This window comes from Carassius carassius, chromosome 29 (genome assembly GCF_963082965.1).
Source record: "Carassius carassius chromosome 29, fCarCar2.1, whole genome shotgun sequence".
NCBI lineage: Eukaryota > Metazoa > Chordata > Actinopteri > Cypriniformes > Cyprinidae > Carassius > Carassius carassius.
Window position 1 is genome coordinate 7,123,932 of NC_081783.1, and position 25,881 is coordinate 7,149,812.

General features: G+C 37.3%; 1 long non-coding RNA gene across 1 annotated transcript in view; it reads left to right on the forward strand.

Annotated features, from left to right (window-relative positions):
• Positions 1-17,109, forward strand: part of LOC132109516 (uncharacterized) — a 52,168-nt gene extending 35,059 nt beyond the window's left edge. The window contains exon 2 of the long non-coding RNA XR_009424509.1: positions 15,638-17,109. This is a non-coding gene — a long non-coding RNA (uncharacterized LOC132109516). The remainder of the gene's footprint in view (positions 1-15,637) is intronic.
• Positions 17,110-25,881: the final 8,772 nt, after the last annotated feature.

A 25,881-nucleotide genomic window follows, 5' to 3' on the forward strand; every position in this document is an offset into this window, starting at 1 on the left:
TTCTGTTATCAAGAAACAAATGGCAGCCTACAACTGAACACTTTGGTGGTGATGAATGAAATGTTAGGTTAATGCAGAAGTTACAACACAATGAATAGTCTACCAAATTGTAAGCCTGAGGTTATTAGTTTGTTTCTGTCCCCATGTTTTGAATTGATTCCATATATTTTTAAAAAATCTGACCACTGACCTCAGTGATTGTAAAGACTAAAAAAAGATATTTGGAGCCTTTGGTAGTGGCCCACTGTTGAATCAACTATCTTGTTATACAAGAGAGTTTGCTCTTAGGTATGTTATAGTCCAGTTTTGTCATGATTTTTTTCTTCTATTTGTGTGTGTGTGTGTGTGTGTGTGTGTGTGTCTGCGGTGTTGTGAAGTTGTAGGGAGGTGTTTCTCAAATTGTAATACGAGTAACTTGCCTTCCTTATACACTGTGCTGTGAAGCAGCTAACACTAATGACCAGGATGCATAGCATTTGTAAAGATTTCTTTCTTTCCTGGTTGGTTATTACAATAATGGTTCCCACTGTCAAGGATGGTGCCTTAGATACCATTCCTCACAACCTAGTCATAAAGAGAAAAACTGGTGACCAAAGAATACAGTGGGCCTCTGTATTTTTTATTTTTATTTATTTATTTTTGACTATTTGAGGCTTGAGAAAGAGACCGTATAGGTTTAACTGAAAAAGTGGCTACCAAGGCTCTTTGACTCAGTGGGCCTTCTAGCACATATTTCAGTTCATTCATTTAGCTATCGTGAATAACCTTAGAAAGGTCATAAGGCAAAAGTAAAAAAACAACGACCCACCATCAATGCTGGACTGATGCGGTGTGTTGTAAAGTTGTTGTAAATGTGAAGTCTACAAGAGATTCTTAATTTATATTTTAAACACTGTTGGATCATTGAGAAACAGGAAATAAAAAAAAAATTTAAAAAAAAGGAGCACAGGAAGTTTATTTGTGACAGTCTGATGCTACACATGCAGGCACGTTTGTATCTTGTTTTGAGGAAATATTTAGAAATTTGCCATAGAATTTGTCATGTTTCTGTTCTTTGGTGGACTCTGAGTTGAACAGTTTCTTTCATAGTATAATCATTAGAGAGGATTAATCATTAATCATAATCATTAGAGAGGTTTAATACAGAGATACTTGCATTAATGTGGTGTGTATGTCAGATGCTAAAAATTGAAGAACACATTTGTCATAATTCATCCGAACTGATCCTGTGTTATTTGTTAAGCTATCTCTACTGTGAATTTCTCTTCTATAAAAATATGATACCACTCAAAACACAAATATGTTCGATCTTGTTGTGAGTAAATTGCAATAGAAAGAAAATATTTTTCATGCCCGTCTTGTTTGTAATCTTACTTTCCAATAATGTGTAGTATGTATGATTTCAAAATACTAAAATATTGTCATTAACAAAACAGTTATCAAATTAAAATAGAAATGTAACTGAAAACAATAGAATAAAAACATAAAAATTAATGTTTCAGTTGTTTTCTAGTGTACATTTTGACTTAACATTTGATCACATTAAAACAGTTTTTTTTGCTTCTGTCAGAATTATGTTATTTAGGTCTAATGTTGCAGGTAATAAAAAAATACATATTGATCTCTCTAATTTAGCTGTTTTGATATCTTTGTTCCTCAAACTATCCTGTGATTGAAATCAAATGACAAAACCTTTTAGTATTAGCAGATACTGACCTCCTTTAGAAATCCTGCGATTGTAAAGTGCTTAAGGTACTGTTTTTGTGGAGTTCTAATGTGCTTTTTTGGGGGGGTTAAATCCTATGTTGTTAATGTGATTGCATGTACGACAATATTTGTGGACTGTGGTAAAGCCATTACATAGCTTCATTTTTACATTCATGCAATTCTATAAACATACATAGGGTCTTTTTAAATGCTTTTATCTTAAATCCCAATTTAGTTTTACTGTATTGTTGTAATAAGACCAGCAAGTTTACATTTGTATGTTTTATTTTTTAACTCTTTGGTTTTCGTTTTACTACATCATAGATTTACTCTCTGAAAGCAACCTTCAGGAGGATTTATATATAAAAATATCCCTGAATAGGTGTTTGTGGTTAGTCTATTCCGTATTTACTCTGTTTTGCAAGTGCAGTGGTGGTGTGCATTTTGATCAGCCAGAATTGAGATCTCTTTCCTAAACTCCTTTTAATGCCTGTTGTTTTATCTTTGCTGAAAATAGTATGACTTCGCTTTGCCAATAGTAGAAAAATTGTATTTTTTCATGATTATCTGGATGAGCACACACTATAGCTGATTGTTAATATGCTTATTTTACTGTGAATGAGATGATACCTCGCTGTCTCTCTTTAATTCCTATTACCGAGTGTTTTCTGCCTAGCAACAAGGATGTATGGCGAAGGTTAGTTTGCATTTTTGTCAATGTTATGTGACAACTTATAACACAAGTCAACTTTTTTATACATTTACATAGTTAATCTATGGTTTATTTGTACAGATAGTGTATCATAGACTTTTTCGCCATTGCATCCTCAAAGTGTGACCAAGACTATATGATCTCAGTTTCTGCTGCGTTCCACCTGCTCAAAATGACACATCTAGCAGGAGCAGTGTGAAGTTGCGTCAGCCTGGTGAGGGGGTGGTGGCTGTGCAGGCCGATGGGGTGTGATTTTAATTGGATTCCTGCCTTTTCCAGTCGTCCCCAGGTCAAGCCAGTGGTGTCGGTGCTTCCTGACTTAGGCTTCTTTTCATCACAACCCCCTCCTGTATATAGCAGCCCACTTTTCCACTCTCTCATCTGCTGCTCTGCCTGTGCTCCTGGCTACCCTCTTCTCCCAAGACTCCCTTATACCGGCCCCTTAATCTGCGCAGTAGTGTGGTCCTGTGGCAGGTGGGTGCCACAATGTTTCATGAACCTCAAATCACAAAACTTACCATATTTGATCTTCTGTCCTTCAGATTGTTTACAGAGCTGCCATCGTCCACTCATACTCACCCCCTTTTTCGGCCATCCTGTGTTTTCTTCTTAGTCTTGCTTTCATTTATCTCTTTCCAAACCTGGTGTGTTAGGTTTTGAGTGTTTTGGCGTGCACACACACACACATGCACACGCGCTCTTCCTGCTTACCCTGTGTTTAATGAGAGTGTTGCTACAGACACAGGCAAATTGATTTTAGAGGTGAGGCTGTAATGAGGCTATCAAAAACATGAAACGTGAGAGTTGTACAAGACACAGAACTCAGAGATAGTGTCGTGTTTTCAGTTGTCAAGCTTCCTGTGAATCTCTATGAGATAATTTGTCTCATTTGTTTCATTTAGACATGCTTGAGCGCTAACTTGACAATTACCACATGTTAAAAAATACTTTAAAGGGTAAGTCACTCAAAAATGAAAATTCTGTCATCATGGACTTGTGTCCTCATGTCATTCCAAGCTGGTAATTCATATTTGGAACACAAAAGAAGATATTTTAAAATATGTTCCATCTTTTTTTTGTCCATTCATTGAAACGCCATTGAGTTCATTACATGGACAAAAAAGACATTTTCATTTTTGAGTGAACTAATCTTTTAACTGTGGAAGAATCCTTATGTAAAATATGGTCAATAAAAAAAAAAAATACATAAAAAAAGTCACATTTGAGCTTTTAGATTTGCACCGCTAGCGGTGCAGTCTGTTGATCGGTTGGTTTTCTTTCAATCTTTATCCGCAGTGCAGTATTCTGGAGTCGGTGGTGGTGGTGCCAGCCCCCTGTGTAGCTCAGCTGGTACCACAGCTTATTAAATACCCATCTATTCACTTGCCGGACATTCCGTTCTCTTGTCAAACCTCAGCAAGTCCACCAAAATGAGGCTAGTGCTGGGCTTTTGCTATGGGTCTTTTCCATTCAGCACAGCTGCGGTTTGGGAGTGGGAGGAAACTCCGCCCAGCCCAATTTCTGATGCATTTCTCTCTTTTGATGCATTTTTAGGATTGCAATTCACCCCAATGGACATTTCTTTAACAAGTCTTTTTGCATCCTCTTTTTCATCCATAATCCATTCCTTACATAAGACATTTCTCTGATGATGGCGTCTTAGGGCAGCAGGGAAGACAGTAAAGGTCTTCGCTCAGCCAATTGGCTTGCAGGTGTGGCTTGCGTTGGTTTATCTCGTGGCAGTACGCAATAGAAGCTAATGTGTTTGCCGACGTGGTCACAGTGACCCGTTTGTTCCAGCGGGGGAAGAATAAAGAGAACAATTCTCTTATCATTAGTTGCTAAATCCACTTTAGCAAGTGTTGTGGATGTGCCCCTTTTGAAAGGGGGCAACTTTGAGGATGGCCCTGACTCTGAGCAGCAGTGTTATACTTTCAGAAGGATGACCATGGCCATCACCCAATTCCTCTGATCTTGCTTCCAGATCCTTTTCAGTAAAGATCAACTTGGAGAGCACGAACTGTGTCCTCCACATCTTGGCAAGGGCATTTTTGGCAGCCTTCATGTATGTGAGAGGCCAGCTGAACATGCTTAAAAAGATACAATGGAGCTTATTTATCCACTCTTGCAGCATCATATACTTAACAAAGAGAGTTTTAATTTCCATTACATTTTTAAAATCCAATTTAGTTTTTTTTTTTTTTTTTTTTTTTACTTCCACCCGCAATAAAGAATCCATCTTGAACACTTGCAAAAAGTGGCTTTGATCTGAATTGTTTGAGAAGCAGCTTCCTTTGGACATAAAGAGACACATGGACCTAGAGTGAACGTTGTCTTTTTGGTTCCCTCAGCACCATCATTTTTCATTAGTTGACTGTCTCAAAATATCGCATTTGAATTTTTAATGAAAAGCATTTGTCTTTTATAGTGCTCTTTTGAATATGGAATCACATTGATCAGGGTCCAGGGTGTTTCAAAGTAGTGTGTAATAGTGGGTGTTTAATTTCATCTGTAGACGGATGCATCACAAGAAGTCTGTGTAATCAATCCTGTGAACTCAACATCTAAAGGAGAGATGGGCCTTCTGATCACTTCCCCAACTGAAGTTCAGCCATCCTCTGAGCCTGCAACTATCAACGCTTTCAAACTTGCACAAGAACTGAATTGAGGTATACCTGACACAGCTTCCATCACTATATGTATTTTTAGTTGATGTGTATGTCACATGCAGCATGCTTGGGCCTGTGGGCCAGGTAAAGAGAAAGGAGCGCGTGCAGGTCTTTAAGTTGATCTCAGTGTTAACCTCACAGCATTACACCAGCACCTTGAGGCCACAGTGAACAGTGATGGATGGTGGAGTGGATAAAGTAGGCTCAGGGGGCCAACCGGGGCTCAGCGTTTCTCCCCAAGCTATTTCAATTACAGATTGAGCAAGTGTACTCTCTGTGATGATATGTAGCTTAAAGGGCGTGACATTAATGGTTGGGACAAATCGGATTTGGTTTGGTGCTGACCCGTCACTCTAGGGTGTAGAACTAGATGGAAGAGTGAGGCAGTAAATAATAGAGCTTTACTTCAACAACCTCTGCTACAAAATATGCTTGGCACAATAACACCACTAAGGAAGCTATAGATATTGTAAACCAAAATGTTTGACTGATCAGTCTTTCAGACTGTGTAACATACATTTAGCTTAGAAAAACAGATAAATATGTGTGTCATTTTAATTCCTCATTAGCTGAGTCTAGTGCCTGGATCAGTTAGGCTTATCATATTGGCTTTGCAGGACTTTTAGTGTTGGTCAGATGTTTTTCCCTTTTCAACATGCACAAATTGCACTTTTGACAGCTTTATGTATGAAGGTCATTTTGCATCATGTCTTGAATCATGGACTATTTTAAAACAAATGTGGAGTTACTATAATTCACTGGATAAAGCTAAATAAATCCTGGTTTAGATGTATTGATTGGCTTGGGGAACAAAAAAATCTGTGCACATGAAAGGATCAAATGTATTTCTTAGAATTATTTAGCCCTATATAAGAGAGGAATGGAAACAAGGTAATTAACACATCCATCACTGGCTTATCCTCCACATCTTCTGCATTTTTTCCAGTAACGTAAGTGTATGTTATGTAATTTCATTTTATATCTGAAGGGGTTCAACATATTTTCAGTCTGCTAAAAGAATAAAAAAGTCATTTCTCATGAAAATGTATGCCATGATGTGGAGGCAGCACAAATCCCCTATGGCTTGTAAGATATCAGGTCACTGCAGTCTCCCATTGAGATTGGTGGAGCAGTTTCTGGAGGGAGGGGCCCAGAGTGAATAAAGGTGGGCTTTGGTGAACCTTTACCCATGTGAGTATTTAAGTGCTGCATGATTTTTGCTGCATGGCTTTTATCGCTACAATTACTGCTTGTTAGGATGCCATACTCACCACCTTAGCAACTCCAGTGTGTTAAAGGTCAAGAGACATTTTAAGCCAATTTAACTATTAACCATGTAGCTATTATGTAAAATCTAAATACGTTTTATATATCCATCAAATTTGCATATACATGTTCCAACCAGATTTCATTATTATGATGATCTTTCTGATTAAAATACCCAGTGATTTTGGATACTAAGTGTAGGATAAACTCCATAATAGGTTTGTTTATAATTTTACTCTGCCTTCAGAACAAGTCAGTGGCATTTTTGTTTACAATGCCTAATAAGACAAATAAGATCTGGATATAATTAGGCCTGCTTGTGCAGGGCCATATTCCCTTTCAATCAGTTGAAACTAACTCTGTTAATTAATCTTCAGAGCAGTTATTTTCCTCAAATAATTTCCTTAATAGCAACTGGGTTCCTTAGATCTTTACCCAGCACTGCATATTTTCTCTTGATTTTTATTTCCAGTTTTCTTTGTTTGCCCCTCTCTCTGAAATCCTAGTGACCCACATATTAGATCTACGATGTGAAATATATATATTTTTTTAACATGCAGTACTAACACTATTATTAGTTTCAAATGAGGTGTTCTGCTTTTAGACCTGGCCTGTGTATTTCCCAAATGAAAACATTAGCCTCATCTCATATTTTAGCACTGATGTGCCTAGTTGCCCTTGGAGTGCTGATAAAAAAAACAAGAGAAAGCGATGATCCATGATGTATGCATGGAGATCTCATTGTGAAAACATGCATTTAGTGACTTTTTAAGAGAAACAGAATTTGATTTATGCTAAATGCCATTTATCATTTTACATCCTAAAAAAACATCCTCTCTGATTCTACCACCCGCTGGTAGGGAGGATCTGGTTGGGAGCTTTACGCTGTCCTTCAGGTTTCTCATACATTTCATCTAGTCCTTTAAGCCTTGTGAGGAAACTTGTATCTTGAGTAGCTGATTGTTGTCAATTCCAAAAATAGCAAGCCGCTGATATTCAAATTGAGAATTAATGTGCAAAAAACATATTATTTTGTGTTGATTAGAAGGCAAGAGTGTATGATGAGTTATCAAAATGCAATACTATTTGAATACAATTTCTGCCTATAATTGGATAGATGAAAGAAGCAATTAGTTGAGCTCCAGTTAAGAATGTGGATAAAATATATGTCTCTAATATGCATTGATATATTTTTCTTTACACTCATTGAAATGTAATTATATATATATATATATATATATATATATATATATATATATATATATATATATATATATATATATATATATATATATATATATATATATATATATATGTCAATGTTGTACTGTTGGACTTATGATAAAGCAGCTAAGGATGAACAAGACCACTTTCCCTAGAAGCACATCACTTAAGTAAATTTACACACATACATGAAGGTTTGAAATTAAGCAAACTACATTGTAAATGATGATATGATGATAAACTCATTTTTTGACATGGAGATATAATATAAGAGAGGTCAAGTGATTTAATCTTATCTCACAGATATTAGCAGCCAAATGTATTCTATAAAAATATTATAGGGAGTTTATTACCATTTGACCTGCCCAGTCTGGAATATGTTAAATATTCTGTAAGATTAAACATTAAAATTGTTTATTAACCAGTATATTCCAGTCTAGGTTTTGGTGGTTTATTCAGAGAGGGTACTTCATACTCTGCATGTTCTGCATTCTCTTTATTAAAAGTATACGCACAAAGCCTAAAATATTTTTATAGGCTAAAACTTGCTGAATATGTTTTACAAAAAAGAAGAAGAAAAAGACATTTGTCTAAGATATTGTATAAAATAGTGTCATTACAGACAGGATAATTTGATATGAAGTTCAAAGTGGAAATTAAACACATTACAGTTCCCCATATACATTTACACTCAGAGACATTCAGAGCTGAACGATATGTTTAATGCAAACTTGTAGAGACTCAAATGCCTCCATCCTGTCCTCTCCACTTGCTGTACTCCAAGCTGAGAGAGACAGCTAAACTTAGTTAAGTGGATACATTTACTGAGGGAAGTGCACTTTGATGTGGGTCAATGGGCAAATGAACAGTGTCAAATAATATCATGGCAGGGATGCAAGGTGTGATAGCTTTAAAGACGATTCAGTGAGGACAGTGACCTGTAATTCTATTGCGATATCAACTTTTACCTCACTCTGCAGTCTATTTCAGAGTCAAATGGCTAGTTTCTGTAGTTTGCACACACAAACTTCAGTTGCTATTGACATAGCTTTGAGATGAAAGCAAACCTGACTCAAGCTTTATTGATTGTTTTGCTGTGTTTTATATATTTCATGCATTTTCATACAGGCCTACATTCTGCCGAAAAGTCCTCATCTTTTATAAGTATTGATTAATTATTGGATTGCCCTGCTCGCACAGGTCATGCATATAAATTCTTGAAGACCAAACTTTGGTACATGAAAAACTTGTTGCTTTAGCTAGCATTGTTACCTCCCCATCCCAACTTGAATGTGTCCAGTGCTTTGTGTTTTGAATACAAAAGAATGCTAAATCTTCCATACATGTTTATGAACTTCTCGGCCATTGTGGTGACTCCTCTATTTATTTAATACAATTGTACTGTGAACAGAAGACAAAAAAAAACAGACTGACTAAACATACTAGTCGTCGTCTTTTTGCGAGTGAAAACTCTGTGTACAGACACAAAAGGGGAACGGTTTCACCGCCGGAAAGTAAATTCTTTTGAAGTGGAACTAATCATCTGAGGGATGGTTCTCGTTGTCCTAACAACGCAGCTGAATTGGAATGAGCCTCCCTTTTTGTTGTATATATGTTTTCTTTCTTTCATTCAAAACTGATGATGATAGTAGTTTCACGCCCTGTCCACCCACATTGTCGGCCAAAACTTTTATTTTTTTGGTAGATAAGTCCTTATTAGAGACGCGTAGCCTACACATGGCGGGTGACTCTCCGGCTGTGACGTCAGCCGCACTCTTGCGTCTACAAAGCTTTACGCCTCTTAATATTAAGAAAACAATCTCCCACGTCAGAACTGATTGGAGGTCAAAGGACTTATATAACTTAGGCTACTTTTTTTTACTATCCCAAGATAGTTAGAGAACTTTTTTGTTAGCCTATATATTGCTCTCTATATCATTCACACAGTGAGAGTAATCACCATCGTGACGTCGTTCAATAAAACATTAACGCAAATACATGACGTTTATATTTCTGCGTTCATATAGCAAGCCCACAGCTCAAACAGGCTCCAATGATTAACCCTCGACGGTGCCCTGGGATGAAGTAACTCTGGCCTCATTGACCTTTCAGTCAAGAATCCCATCTCTTAATTACCATTACTAAATCTTTCTCTCTTCCACCACCTTTTGCCTCGCAACGTTATAAACTTTTGAGCTTTTATGGAATTCCGAAGAACCGAAACATTTTATTGTCACCACGGGGTTCAGGGTTCAGACAGCGGTCACATGCTGGAAAAAATGAACCAGTTGTGCTCGGTACCAAAGAAAAAAACACTGAAGTTTTATTCTCTCTCTCTCTCCCTTATTATTACTAATTAAACAGCACTTCGTCCTTAAATTACACGCACTTGAGTTCTTTTCTTTCAATTTAATCAATTTATCATGCGGCCCGTCGTGTAGGTAGCCTATATGTACCTGAAGGGTGTGCTGGTGACCTTTTGTAAATACGTCCTTTTTATTTACTGATTAAGCCGAAGAATTGTTTAGTTGATATAATATAATATATACTCTAATGTATATAGGCCTATTGTATGAGGTAAAGTCTGGTTTTCTGTAAAAGGATGTTTTCTTTGGTAGGCTTAGTATCTGGGTAGGTGCATATAAAATCAAACTTTATTTGGAAGAAGAAAACGAAACCTATTAACATTAGCTTTGGGTTAAAATTTATATAGATTTACATTGAAAGCAGATCATTTATTTTCTATAAAATATAATGTTTCTTACGTTTTTCACCGTTTTGTCTTCATAATAGTTTGATTTAGACTATAGCCTGTCTTTTGCCGTCTTGCGAGAACATTGTAAAATGTTTCCACATCTCAGTTAATATGAGCCAAATTAATCTACATAATAAATAGAAAATAGTTAGCAAATTAATTGTAAAATAGTTTTAGAATGTACCATGCCAAGTTCTCGAATGTATTTGCTTGTAAAAACAACCCCTTGAATAGAATAGTTCGATTTACAGAAAGAAAGAAAAAACAAATTTTTGCTCTCATTTTGTTATTCTGAATGATTTATTGTATTGTTACCAGGGTACCAGTGCTTTCTGAACATCTCTTGGCGGGTATTCCAGGTGAGTGATGTTGCTGTTGAGAGGTGGCACTAGAAACCCTTAAAGTACAACAGATGATGTCACACTGGGGAGGATCCAGACTAAAGTGCGTGAAGCAGAACAGGCTCTATCCTGTTGAGACCAAACGCTGCGTAGAAAGAGACAGCCATGAAAAGACGCTGAGAAAAAAAAGTAGTAAACAAACGGAGCATAGCTTTTGCTTTTCAGTAAGATGTTCTCCACTGAGACTTCAGCGCCGGTGGCAACAGCATACACGGACAACAGTTGCAGCATATTAAACAACTTCTGCAGTTCACATACAAATGTTCTGGACTTTGAAAGTTTAGATGATCTGGAATCGGTACACATATACTCACACGCTCATTAAATTGGTTTATGTGGCAAAATCACACATCAACCGGAATCTCTCAGATCAAAACCTTACACCGTTACTTAAATGTTAGAAACAATTATTTTAAACAAGGCTCTCGGTAATCGCGTGATGTTTGCCTGGATAGGATAAAATCCCTTGGCGTGAAAGTATTTTTGTCATCTTTGCACGCCATGCGGTAACTGGTTGTCATTGTCGCTGCGGCAGACGGAGAGCTGGGAGAGAACACTCGGCCTGTGCCAGTTGGCTCGAGCTCTTGAAAACAAGAGGCAGACGCTGCACGATTCTAATCTTAATCGTTCCAGACATGAAGGTCACTCTCGGCTGGACTCTCATGGCGCTCACACTGTTGTTTCTTCCATTAAGTAAAACGTCGATTCTACAACCTTAATACATCAACTGCGCTCATGTGAACAATAACATAAAACTGCAAGCAGAAATTATCGGGATCCAAGTGCAATAATCCCTTTAGCCCTTAATCATTCATTGTCTAAATGAATAAAACTGTTAAATGTACTATATTTAGCTTGCATTTGCATTACATAAAAATGTAATTTTTTTCACTGTTATGTCGCCACCTTCTGTCCAAGCGCGACGAAATCTAGTCTTTTATTGTTTTTTTGACGCCTTATTGGGTTGCTGAAATCTGATTGGCTGATGGAGGCCATTTAAAAATATGCAAATTATCGTGCATGGTTATTTTAAAGCTGATTGAAACAATGTGAACTGTAATGGTTATTAAAAAAAACCCTGAATCATTTCAATATTTTAGTGCCACCTACTGAGCCATCTAAATGTATGATGTTTCCTCATGGTGGCGCTCTACATAGTCTAGGCTATATGTAGCCAATTTAATCAAACTTATGTATTACACCCATAGTTTATAGTCATTTTAGTAAAATTACCTCAGCACAACTCATTGGCTGTTCACTGGTGCAGATTTGGCTAAAACTTTCAAGGTGAAAATAAATGTGGGTATTAGGGATCTGGAATGCATGAGCCAAGGAAATTATAATTATAATTAAGATTCATCAATGATTTGCTCTATATTTCACATTTCTCCAATTAAATTTTTTTTTTTTTTTTTTTACTTTAAATTTTAATCCGGAACTAGCTCCTTGGATCCCTAAATATGCCTCCAGCACATGTGTACGGAAATTGATATTGATAAAATGCAACGTTTGTGTGTGTTAATATTGTGCGTTACCTGACAGCATAAAGCAAGCCATCATTATTAATATGGGTGATTTAAAATGAGCAAAGTAAGTTCAATTTCTGTTTGAGTGGGGTGTGATGTTGTGCAAAAGGATTGGTGAGCTGTGTCCCAAGTACACTGCCTCACTCAAGGGCATGGATGCGGGCCAGAGACAGAATAGAATTCCTTCCCGCTTGTGCGAGTCTGGGCTCAGCACACTCATATATTGTATTCAGGTTAAGTAACTGCAAGGATTTAGATGCATACGCTTACTTGGCTATTTATTCTTCATGAGCCAATCTAGTTGTTTCAATGGGCCTTGAGCACTTAGCGTGTCACACTCAAGATGGCGTTAGACTGAACCTGCACAGCTTTAATTACTCTACGTACAGTAAAAGGAGTTTATGATCACCACAATGCAGTTCACATTTGCCTTTATCAGATATGACACACATTTCAAAATGAGCAGTCTTGATAATACCCAGGGCCTATTACCAGCAGCTCTTGCTCAGCACATTCTGACATTTATTTGAGTGTTAGACTAATAATGGCTAATGAGCTCCCAGTAACATGCACTCAAGACACCCATTAATGGAATTGTTCCTTAAGTGGAGGAAATATACATACTCTGATGATTAATCTCTCCCTCTCGCTCTTGCTCTCTCTCTCTTGCACACAAAAGCCCAAATAAAACTATAGTGTACACTCTGTAGGTATTACTGTATACTGTAATTCAGGACAGCTATATGGAAACAAAGGCAAAACTGTACTCTCAAGTGTCACCTTTCCAGCTTTTTCTCTAATTAAAAAGTGGGGGGAAAGAGAATGGCTGCTGCTTCTTATGATCAATGCACATTATTTAGTTCAGTCAGTATTTATTGTTCTTGTTGAATGGCTTAGTAAACTGCAATGCTCAGTCTCAAACATGACAGTCTTAAAATATATATTTGAAATGTTTTTGATCCTGTAGCTTTCTGAAAACACTTTTGGCTGTCTCAAAGTCTCCTAGCAACAGCAAACAAAGGCAAGGCACATTTCAAGTTTCCCGCGGTGCGGCCAGTCCAGCGCTGTCTTTGATCTTGACTGGGAAAATAGCTGAGTGGGCACTACTGGCATTTTCCTTTCATTTCTCCCCCTCCTTCTATCACCTCCCTGTTCCCAAAGCCCTCGAAATACCCCAATTTTCATCTGCCCCGAAAAGCTAGCACCCCTTTTAATCGCTCATGTCCAAGCGTTTCATTGAATCAGCACATTGTTTTTTGGTCAGGTTTGACAATATGCTTTAAAAAGTGTTAGCTTGAGTGAAATGCACAAAGAAATGATTTTATTGCTTTGGATACACAGGATGGTATATTTTACCCTACAACTAAACATGGTGTTATTGGGGTTACTTGCAAGCGTACCGTCTCCTTTTATCCTGTTTTTCTACCTCATTTTTCTGTCTTAGTCAGTTTGATTTGCGCAAATCTCCTCATTTTGCTTTTTTCCGTATCCTTCTCTGACACATTAAGCTTTGTATTTTTTGATAGAGCTAGGACTGCTTATCTCCTAAGAAACTTGGGACGCCCGCAGCTCGCTAGACAAATAAAAGAGCTGCGGTGGATTTTCAGGGTCATGGGGCACCCACAGAGCTGTCTTCTTTAGAATTTTACTTAAAGTGAAATGTGTATTGAAAACATTTTTGAAGTTAATGCTCACAGAGAAATAATGCTTTGCTGGTATGTCCTGTGGTGTGAAAAAAAGTGTGTTTCGACAACATAAGTAAACAAAAGCAGGGATATCATGAACAATATCTGTGGGCTATATAATATTATAACATCCCACAGAGTTAAGTTTACAAGGAAAATAAAAATAAGTGAATCACAATATATGGGGCGAAGATGAAAAAATCTAACCAAACTCTTCATTGTTTTGGTGTTATTTGCTGTAACTGATGTTCCAATTTATGACAGACACAGCCATTTAGGTTGCTTTAATGTCGCTCCTGGTCTTTGTGATTAGTGCGATGCCTGAATCTGTTACTGTTTATTGTCTGAAAATGTTATTTTTCTTTTTAGGTCTTTGTTTTTGACTAAGCCATACGGACTTGATAAACCCTTTGCATTCGAGCGAGTCACATTTCTCATTCACTCAGTGAATGGTACTGTTTTTTATTTTCTTATGTTGTTTGAGGTGACGTGCTTTGGGGTTGTGTGAGGCCATCCTGAGTCCTATCCTTTTTCATAAACAAGTATGCGAGAGGTCATTTGCAATGTTTTATGTACGTGACTAGTGTACATGACATTTTAGGAAAGAGAAAACAATTATGATACAGAAGGCATGGGGGTGGGAAGGCTTTCATCAGTTCCCTAATTGGGGTTCAAAGTGGGATTAAATATGACAATTTTTGTCCTTATGCCACACATTTTATTTATGTAACTGTGAAGTCTGTTCAGGGACCCAACTATTTTAACCATGAAGTGTGTCATTTGCCAGGGGAAGCAAACGTGAGACAGAATTCCCACCCCCAATCCGTCTGTAAGCATCTTGTTTCCAAGAGGCAAGGTGGGAACATTTTCTATTGTCAACCAGCAGTTGAGTCCTATTGGAAGTATGACCCAATACTCCAGGGCGTTGTCCATGCCGAAAAGCGCAAGTAGCTAATCGGTTGCACCACCTCCTTGACATGGGTTTTCAATGGCCTCGTTTTCTTATCATTTAAAATTTCTGCCCGTAATTCTTAAATGCTAAATAAGCCTGATTATCCTCAGTGATTAAGACATCTCTCTGTCAGAACAGCATGCTGTGCTGTAGCATCCCAGAGCCATTCTATTCTGCTAAAGCAGAGGTTTGATTTTGGGTGGTTAATGATTTTAGCTGTGGATGTCTAAAAAAAAAGCAATATTTGCCTGTTAACAGCTAAAAACTCTTAATGATCTCCTCAGGCTTACATTCTCCTCATAAACTACCATTCAACTTCTCCTTGGTCTATACAACTATTTCCAAAAGGAAAAGCATCTTCAGAAAAAAACTAAAATTCTAACAACAACACTGGGACCTCCAAGTGTGGTCAGGTCTTGTTTATGTAGTGAAACCCCATCATCCTCACTCACGAATGCTTTGAAGAGCTTGTGAGGTCAGGTTTTAAATTATGGTGTGTTCCCACACAGCGTCCTCACTCTCCACTAGTGCAAATCCATTTGCCACACAATGCATTTCAAATCAAAGCCGCATCACCATAAGACGCCTTAGGAGACATTAAGCCATACTATGTACTTTCATGTACGATAGGATGGCTCCTGTATGCTTTGAAGTGCCTCTCTTTTTTAATGCCTTATTAATAATACCACACAGGCTACCTCTGACTCTTTGGATGCTGTTTTCTCTCACTCTCTTCTCAGTCTTTAATGCAGGTCTTCGGGGCTGTGTTTATGGCCTGGTGATTAGAGGGCATATAGACTGCTAGGTGAGGGGGCAAAAAGGGGCTCAAGAACACAGGTGACATGTCTTTCTTGCATGCCTCTCAATTTTGAAATCAGATTTTTCCCAATGTTGTAGCAGCATTAGAGGGAACGGTATGATTTAACACCCTGTTCAGAATATGTGCTTATATGAACTGCATGTGTGTGCGTAAACATAGATGTAGCAAATACAGATTTAAATTGCATGAGGTGAAATATTTGCATGCATTTTTATTATTTAAGTTTTTTTTTTTACTTACTTTACATGACTATTTTGCCTCTAAATGTTTTTTTTTTTTCATTTGTGTCTCAATGCATATGTATCTTTTGTATTTATTTGTGAAAGGATATTTTTCTTTCTATTTAAACATATGAAATTACATTGCATTACAGATAAAAATCTCATCTTTTGCTAACGCTTAACTTATTCCAAACCTATATGAGTGTCTTTCTTCTTTTGAGCACAAAAAAAAATATTTTGAAGAATGTTAGTATTGACTTTTATAGTATGGAAAAAAGCCATTGACTTCAATAGTCTGGAAAAAAAATACTATGGAAGTCGATGGCTACCGATTGAATACTTAAAGTCCATTGACATCTTTAATACCTCTGTAAATTAAGTATAACATAAAATTGCAGAGCTGCAGTACTAGTTGCAGTAGATATTAATCGCTTTCCCCTTCTTGATCCGCCAGCTCTTCCGTGTCAGTCTGCCATGAGGCAGGCGTTCCAGTTTGGCTGCTGCAAGCTGGGCTCTCTGAACCATGGGGTCAGCGCACCTCCAGCGCTACTCCAGCTTGTGCTTCATCCTCTACCACACAGGGGGCACCTGGCACCCCTCCCTACCATGGCAGGCCAGATCAATGGTAAGATCCATTCGAGCAGAATGACCGGAGGTCGGCATCAAAGGCCCCCCGCTTGTCTCGCTGCCACCTGGAGCTCAGCGAGGGTCATGGGCCGCCTGAGCCACCACTGCCTCCTCTTCCCTTCAACAGGCTGTGTATGCTGACTAGGACCCAGGCAGGGTATGAGCTGGCTCTGCCCTGGCCCTGGCGCCCACATGGGGAGAGGACCAGAGGTCAAGCCCATTGGAGCACTTTGCTTCATCTGATGAGAGGATCTGGTCTGGTTTTAATGAGGCAACACTGATTCCACAGCCCTTTACGCATGTGAGCAGGCCTAATGTGGTGATTGTATTAGATGTAATGCTGTGATTTTCCTTCCAGTCACTGGATGCAGAGGAAGCATCTTAGCTGTTTATATGTATATTTTAATACCAAAAGTGAAATCTTGTGTCAAATGCATGTTACATATTCACATTGTTTTCCCTTTAAAGGGGCCTCGTAATTGGTGTTAAATGCAGTAATTCCTCAAATAATGAGAATAATAAAAATGTATAGTTCACTCAAAAATTTAAATTCTGCCATTATTATTATTATTATGAGTTTCTTTCCTTTGCTGAACACAAAAGGAGATTTTTCAAATTTTTTAATGTCATAAAAGTCAATGGCATCCAAAAACAATTGAAACATTTTTTTTTTTTCAGCCGAGGAATGTTTTACAGTTTTGGAACGTGATGGGAGAATTGTCATGTTTTTGGGTGAACTATCCCTTTAATTCAGATGACTATAATTCTGTGAGTTTTAAAAAATGATTAATTTCAGCAGACAATAGATAGCCAATTATTGTGGAACATATATTTATTCATACAACGTTTCCCATATGAACACTGTGGCTCCCTTCAGCAAAATGATGGTCATATGGTGAAAGAACAGGCAATTATTTTCATGCAGCTGTCAATGCTCTGAACAGGCTAATACAGTCTAATTAAATGTCATTTCTTGGGCCACTAATGAAAATGAACAACTCAGAGGGGTTTTTAATATCGCTGTGAAGCGCTTCAACTGCCGGAGCCCTGCAGTCGACGACTTGATCCTTCTATGTCCCTTACTTGTGTGATGAGGGATGAAAGGGGACGCAATGAGAGACAGAGAGAAAGAGAGAAAAAAAGGCAAGTTTGGCAAGAAGAGGAGTGAAGGGGGAGACAGATGGCGTGAAGTCTGCATCTCTTTGGCGTTAGGCTCATGGCGCTAAAATCCTCCCTCTCACACATTCCAACAAATCCAACCAGGAGGCTCAGGAGTATGTTCCACTGCTCTCGAAATGAAGCATCTGACCAGGATAGAGCCACGCGCGCACACACACTTTCTCACTGTCTCTCTCCCTCTTTCACACACACGAACACATACATTCACACACTGTCAGTCACCCGTAACCTATCCAGAAGTTTACATTTTTATTAGTATGTCACCCGTTCCGGAGTTTATTGGCTTGTTAAAATAGGATGCTTTGGGAGTTGGGGAAGAGAGAACATGGGGCCGTGACTGGAAATATTGCAGTGGAGAAAAGGAGACCAAGTGCCATTCAAGTGTAAAATCTCATTGAGTAAACATGGGGCCAAGGCATGGAAACAAAGTGTGTACAATCCTTTCGCGGCAGAAGTAATGAGCTTTGCAGCTAGTCACACTAGCCACCACATTAGCCTGTGCTCCTGATAATTTTCCTGCCAGTTTGGACCGAAGTTGTACGTCTTTTTAATTTGCACTTCTGAAATAAAAGTATATAAAGTTGATCTGCTTGGCATATACAGTAAAATCTATGCGTCCCGTGTGATCTCTGTCAACCAAGCTTCTGTTCTGTGCCTCAATGTGGGTTTTATGAAGCAGCGAAGCTTTATTTTAACCCATCGCTATATTTTATTTGTCATTTAGCTGAAATGTACCGCTAATAGCTGTTGACATATAAAACGACCATGTGTTCCTCCTGTCAGCCAGATGCAAAAGGCACAGATGGGTTTCTTTTTTTTTTTTTTTTAATGGAGCTCTTGATAGCAGACAATTAATGTGCCTTTGATTGAGCTCTACAGTACTCTCCCATTGATTCTGGAAAATGTATTCATTGAAGGCATATGATCAGCCACGGATGAATCTTGTCAGATGTGCCAAATCACAAATGAAACGCTTTAGTGCCTCTCCCTCCAACCTCCAGGGCTAAGAGCTCTAGCATGACACGCACTCACACATACGCGCACACCACTCTCTTCCTCTCTCGCTGCTTCTCTATCTCTCTCGCTCACGCTCTAGATGGATGGCTGAGTTCTGCCTTCTGTTTGCGCTGCCATACTAATGAATGAGTCAGCTGGGAATATGTAATACTGTGAAAAGGTCACCGGAGGCATGTGTATCACATTACTGTTAATGATAATAAAAAGAACAATCTGTGCAAATCCATCTTTGAAGTCATTTTTTATTCATTCCTACTGTGAGTGATTTTATCTGTCATTACTCTTCCCCTTTCCGCTTTGGATATGCAGGGAAAATGTACTGTAAAATGATCACAGGATTTGTCTCTCATTGAATCGGTTTCACTGATCCACAGCTACCGGTCAAGCATTGTAATGAGTACCTTCATCATTACCTTCAAAGCAACATTATGCAAAAAATAAATATGTATTTTAAAAAAATCATTTACTCACCCTCATGTTCTTCCAAACATTTGATGTGGGTATCAGAAGAAAGCAAGTCGTCACAACATCAGTTTCACAACATCATTTTTAATTTGAAGATCCAAATCATTAATTCAGACCAGGAGATCTCTTTCATGACTACATCTTCAAGTATGTCCAGATGTATTGGCTGTGCACCCTCTTTGAACAGGCTGTTATACATGTGTAATAAATGTGTAATAATAAAAGAATGCTTATAATAAAGCTTATGTCACAGTATTAACCTCCTTTCAGCTAAAAACCCACCACACACTCATTATTATTTCATCTCTCATAATGGAGGAAGATATATGTGGTTAGCAGTGGTAAGCTTTCTTGAGCTGTTACAGTTTATGGTGGTCAGGGTATTGCTTTACCGATTTCCCTTACATTATAGATGGTAGCAGAACTGTAATTGTGTTAAATTACTCGACTGGAGGCGGCTTTTGATCTCCAGCTAGATGTGGAGTGCTACATTGCATATAAGTCATACATTAAGCTGTTGGTCAGTGATTGAAAGGTAATTGTAGTGCTACACATCATATTCTGCACTCACACGGCGAAGACCAGGGACGATAAAAGGGTTTGCATCTGCATATGTTATTTGAGCTCTCTGTCTTTAACCCTTCTGTTTTTCACTCACGCTCCTCCTGTATCGCTCTCATTCACTTTCTCTCTCTCTCTCCATCTCTCAATCTGCCCCCTTCCCCCTTCCATCTTTTTCCTCTCTCGCCATCTCTCTCTCTCCCCCACTGTCCCTCTCTATGAAACATACACCCACACACACATATAAAGATGACTGTCTCTTTGCTCTTTCAGGTTACGGCAGGGTTTTTTTTTCCTGCCACTGTGACCTCATCCTGGGAAATTGAGCACTTTCTGATTGAAAATAGTGCCTGTAATTAAGAGCATTCACTATTTGTTACCACTTGGCATTACATTAGTATGCAAAGCTGGCAGCCGCCTAATCTGGGGAAAAACGTTTGTTTCCTTAATTGCCCTCTTAGGACAAATGTGTGGGAGGGGAAATGAAACACTAGCGTGCCATAGGAGGAATGAGGCCTGGTGTGAGTAGAGGATGTGGCTCCCTGACATAGAGGTTAAACCTTTAAACCTAACTAATGGGGCCAGGGACAACACACATATACATATATAAAAATACAAGGGAAGCTGGATACTTTTTACTGTTTTCTTTCAAACAAGCATTGGAACTTAACATAAAAATTAAGCTAGTTACCTTATTCATGACTGTAAAAAGGCAAGACACAAATGCTTCATTACACTTTTGATAATCAACTCAATATTACATTTTGAAAGGCATAACCTTATGTTTGGGTCAGAGTTTTCTATGCCGTCATCTCTTTTGGTCACATTTGAGTAATAAAAATAACAGTAACCTGACCCCCAAAAACTTTCTCTTCGTTTACTGACCCTCATGTTGTTCTATATCTGTATGATTTGTGTAACACAAAAGGAGAAATTTTGAAGAATTGTACTGATAAAAAGTTCACAAAAAGTTTGTTATTTTTGTTATTAAAGGTTTCCCTTTGGAGGGGACTGTTCTTAACACAAGTTGGTGAGTGGAACGGGTCAGGTGGATTTGTGAATGGCTGTCAGCTTTGTTTTTACAAATCATATCTTTCATGAATTCATAGAAAAAGTCTAACTTAAAAGAATGTGTGGGAATATGGGTGAATGTTGAGATTTTCAGTCAGCAGTGACCTCTTTTTTTTAACTGGGAAAAGGACCATGAGCCAGGGATGCACCATAAGCCAAAACATGCTTAGCCTTGTGGGCTATGAGTCTAGCAATATTTATTTTATTTAATTTGTAAATAAAATACAAAATTATGTGTGCACATATATATATATATATATATATATATATATATATATATATAATCAAAGTACAAAAATATGTGTAGTCAGTTATTGGCTTCAGATGATTAATACATTTAAAACAATACTTTTTTTCATAATATCAAAGTTGTTGTTGTTTTTTCTTTTTCTTTTGGAACAATATAAGAGTAAATGATGACAGAATGATGAGAACCAGAAATCTGACAACCTGAGAAAAAAAATAGAAAAAAAAAATACACATAATGTTGCAAAATCTGTACTGAAGATTGTGCAGGTAAATTGATAACACAACAAATTACTTTTGTTTGTTTGTAGCTCACAGCGGGCAGTTTACTTGCCGGCTCGCTTATTTATTTACATCTTTCATGAGATCTCTTGGGTATATCCTCAGTTCTGAATCAACTTTTTGATGAATTCTTAATATTTTCACTCTGACAATAACACTTTTTTGCGAAAATGAGTGCTACACGAAAAATCTTATCCAAAACATCCAGAAAACAGCAGAGACTTCAAACACTGACAATGATAATAGAAACATCTGGGAAGAGGAACAGCATGTGAGAACAACACTGTTCTACAGCAAGGGGAAACTGTAATCTATATCCATGCTCAGAGGTAAGTTAATTACATAAATAGATTATGTTTATATCAGAAGTGTGCTGAAACCTTTTAAATTATATAAAGTCAAGGTCTGTATGAAACTAACACTGAGAACATCGTTTCACAATCCTCTTAAAGCAGCGCATTTGTTGACAAACTCTTTGAAAATATGTATTTATGGACCTGGATGCAGGCTCTAGTAAACATATGCCACAATGTAATGCTTGTTCTACAGCTCAGACAGCTTACAGACTTTTACCAAAAAAGTGAAAGTTATGGCTAAGAGAAAGTCCATGCAAATTATGAGCAGAAACAACAAGCAGGCTGTATCAGTTCACATGGGCTTTTTATTAATCTTTTATTAATAAAAATATGAATCTCATCCCTCTGGATCTCAAACCTGTACAGAACACATACTTCCAGTAAACATCAAACAGATTTTTCAGGAAAGTTGCACATATTTCGAGTGTTTGTGTCCAGTCCATGAATGAGAATGATGATTCAGGGACACAAACATTTGTCAATAATGCAATAACCTACTTTCATTAATTTCAGTGGGTTGTGATAGACATGTTCCTGAGTTAAGTCATTTAAGGACAATCTTTTTGTGCCCAATTCAAATGCTCCCGACTTGATGCAGGCCCACAACTACACATACAAAACAGACATTTGGCAACGCAGAACGTGTAAATCCTCCAGAGAGACAGGCTACTAATTAGCGGACCTTCTTGGACTTCACTCGAGTGTTTATGGCGGACCCTGACAGATCCGTGCAAGTCCCCTTCAAGTTGTGTTCTGTAGCCAGTCTGATTCAGGAACAACACCTGCGGACTGCATTCTCATTCATTTACTTAATTTACAGTTCGAAACACTTCCTTAACCATATCAAACGAGAATGAATTACAAAGCAGTGCAGAATTGGTTATAGCTATATGTAAATCTTTATTATTTCCTATTATTTCGTTCGTTTGTGGACTGACAGGAATTAACTCTCAAACAGGTGTTAAGTGCATGCAATGTCCAGCTATGCCCTATATATACTGCAATGAACTTAAACAATTATTTGTATTTATTGATAAAACGTATTCGATTTCTTAAGGGAAAAAGCATTCGAACAGACACACATTTGGCGCATAATATTTGTGTTTTTAAACATCATCAAACCCCGTAAACCTTTTTTTTCAGACCTCTGAAAAAAACTTCAAATCCTCGTCATAAAACTTTGTCGTATTTCGTTTAAATATGTCTCAAATAACGTTTGTATGCGACTGGATTCTTGTGGTTATGCTTTTGCGCCAGACAAACATAGTCATCGAAATTACGCTATTCCTCAAATCGTGATTGATTTTAAACTAACACAGTAAGACATAATTTGACAAACAAATGAAGATGCATTAGATTACCAGAAGAGATTTGGCATACGCGGATTTCGGTTGCTGGAGCCCAAGGGAAATTTAAATAAACTACGTGAAAGTTTTGTGCTGTTCAATTCGTACAGCAAATATTTGTCAGTTGTCAGTGTGCTATCAGCGTAAACAACTTTACTTTGCTTTTCAGTAGCTTAGTAACAATGCCACTGGGGTAAATACAAATGAAATAAATATTTTATGAAATAATCTTGAATGATACGCAGAAAGGGATGTTGTGGATGTTGTGAAAAGATCAATAAAGTAAAACATTTGCTTAATAAAGCTGCTAATACCCTGCAAGCTGCAGACTGTGACAAACAAATAATCAAGCAACAGCCTTTTTCGTCTGTTTCAGTGTTGTCTGAGTAATGAATGGGAGTGACGTCCTTAAATTTGGTGTTAGAAGTTAAGCTCGAGTGGCCAGGGAGAAGACTTGAATTAAGTCTTGTGTGTATATTGAGGGTCCACTGTTCTGCTCACAAAGGCGAGATAATCCAAGAAGCCTAATTTACACAATGCATAGGGCTATGTTGACATGGTGTAAAGGAGGGCCTTGCCTTTTATCTTTCCGAATTTGAGCATCTTATTAAATCGAAACGGTCAATTATACGTTGACAGAAGACTTTTTTTTGGTTTGCTTTTAAGCGGTGTCATTGACTGGGTCCTCTGACCTGATCAGCATCACTTTTCACTGTGTACCAACTGCGATTTGAAAAGTAAATCGTGTCAAAAATGGTTTAGTGTCGGGGAAAATTGAAGGATATTAAATAAAATAACCATATATAGCCTAATGTAATGCTGTAACTTCCTACGTGATCTGGGACTAGAATAAAAGCTAGAACTTTTCACAAACGATTATTTTGTAACTATAGAATTTAACTGTCATCACTATTATATCTTTAAACTATGATAAAGAGTATTTAGAACATTTTGAAGCATTTTCATTGATCAAATCACTGTAGGTATAGGTTAGCAAGTTCTCATGTCTGGTGTCATGAAATTACTTTAGCCTTGTCCGACTGAAATGTTATTTTATATTAAAGCCTAAAACTAATTATTTAAAGTTATCTTATTTATGTATTTTACCCTTTATTTTACTGGCTTTTCTTTCCAAGAGCCATATAACATTAAAAAACCGAAACTTTATTTTATAACAATATTGTCACCATGGACCATAGTTGACTATTTTTTTGCCTTGTCACAGTTTCAAAAGCAATTCGAGCAGTTTTACACTTTTACATAACAGGCCAACAAAACTATACGTTTTTAGAAACTGACAAGCAGTGTCATAAGAAACAATCCAGATACATTCACAAAGGCATATTAATTGAAATAAAACTAAAGATTTAAATAAAGATGGGAATTGTATTATAGTTATTAATAGGCCATTGGCATAAATTGTATACACGATTGTATTCATGTACTTTCCAAACACTAATTGCATCAAACATAACAATAAAAAAGAAAGAAATCTTATATTGATTAAAAACAAACAACTAAAAGCATTTCTGGTTGTTTTATAAAGACATTAATTTAAATATTTTCATAACTACTGATACAATACCTATATTAAAAAAGAGCAAATATATAATACAAATACAGGTAAAACTTTTTTTTAAACAATTTGATGTAAAAAAAAAAAAAATCCACATCTCGTAACGTTCTCTATTCCTATAGGCTACTATATCATAATTGAATTTTTTTTTCCCACACATCTTTCATTACCATGTCATATAAACAGTTCCCCCCAAGTTTAGTTAGCTCATTACTGTGTTTCTGTCATCAATATTTAGATGCCCAAATGAAATGTCGTCCTTTAATCTGCACTAATGCAGTTGTCCAGGAGAGTGGTTAGACGCGCGCAGGTTGCACAGGTGAGCGCAAGACACCCTTCTTGTTGATACAATAACAAAAGATGACATGGTTATTTTCCACAGGCCTTTCATATTGAGACGCATATTTTAACTTAATCAACAACTCGCTGTAGTCTACTCACATTTCACAATGCAGAAAACGTTTCTATAACGCTACCATGGCAATAATAAATAAATAAATAAATAAATAAATAAATAAATAAATAAATAAATAAATAAATAAATAAATAAATAAAAATAGAAGAAAGGATAAGAAGTATATTTTATATATATTTATTGACATCAGACCTCCCTCCCCCCATAAAATTAAAAATTAGAACGAATAATGATATAATCTATAATCACTTAGAAAAAATTGCTAAATGATTCAGTAGTTGGCACATCTGGACGGCAGGCTAATAGAAACAATAACAGTGTCATTTAATTCAAACCAGCTAGGCTATAGCAACAAAGCAAATATAAGCAACATAAATGTGAGCTTTAGCCAAAACCGCTATTTTATATATACTGTATAAAATAAAATAAAAAAAATAAAAATAAAAAATAAAATTGAAGCAAAACAAGACAGTATAAAATCTTCTTATGAAGCCGAGCAGGGAAATAAGATGTCACAAAGGGAGTTCGTTAGCAGTCAGAGGAATGGAGTTCTTCACAAGGCAGAGGGGTTAGGTGGAGCAGAATGCTGAAACCTGCTCTCTGGGGGCCTTTACATCAAAGCGGGTGAAATCACACTCCCAGAGAACTTTTAAGCGCTACATTGACAACGGAACTCTTAAAGCCCGAATGTCATTTTGTCAACCCAAACCGAGAATGGAAAACTGTGACTTTAAACCACCTGAGCGCAGTATGGAAGATCATGCGCGATACCCTGTCGCTTTTACGCATAGCCTACTCGACG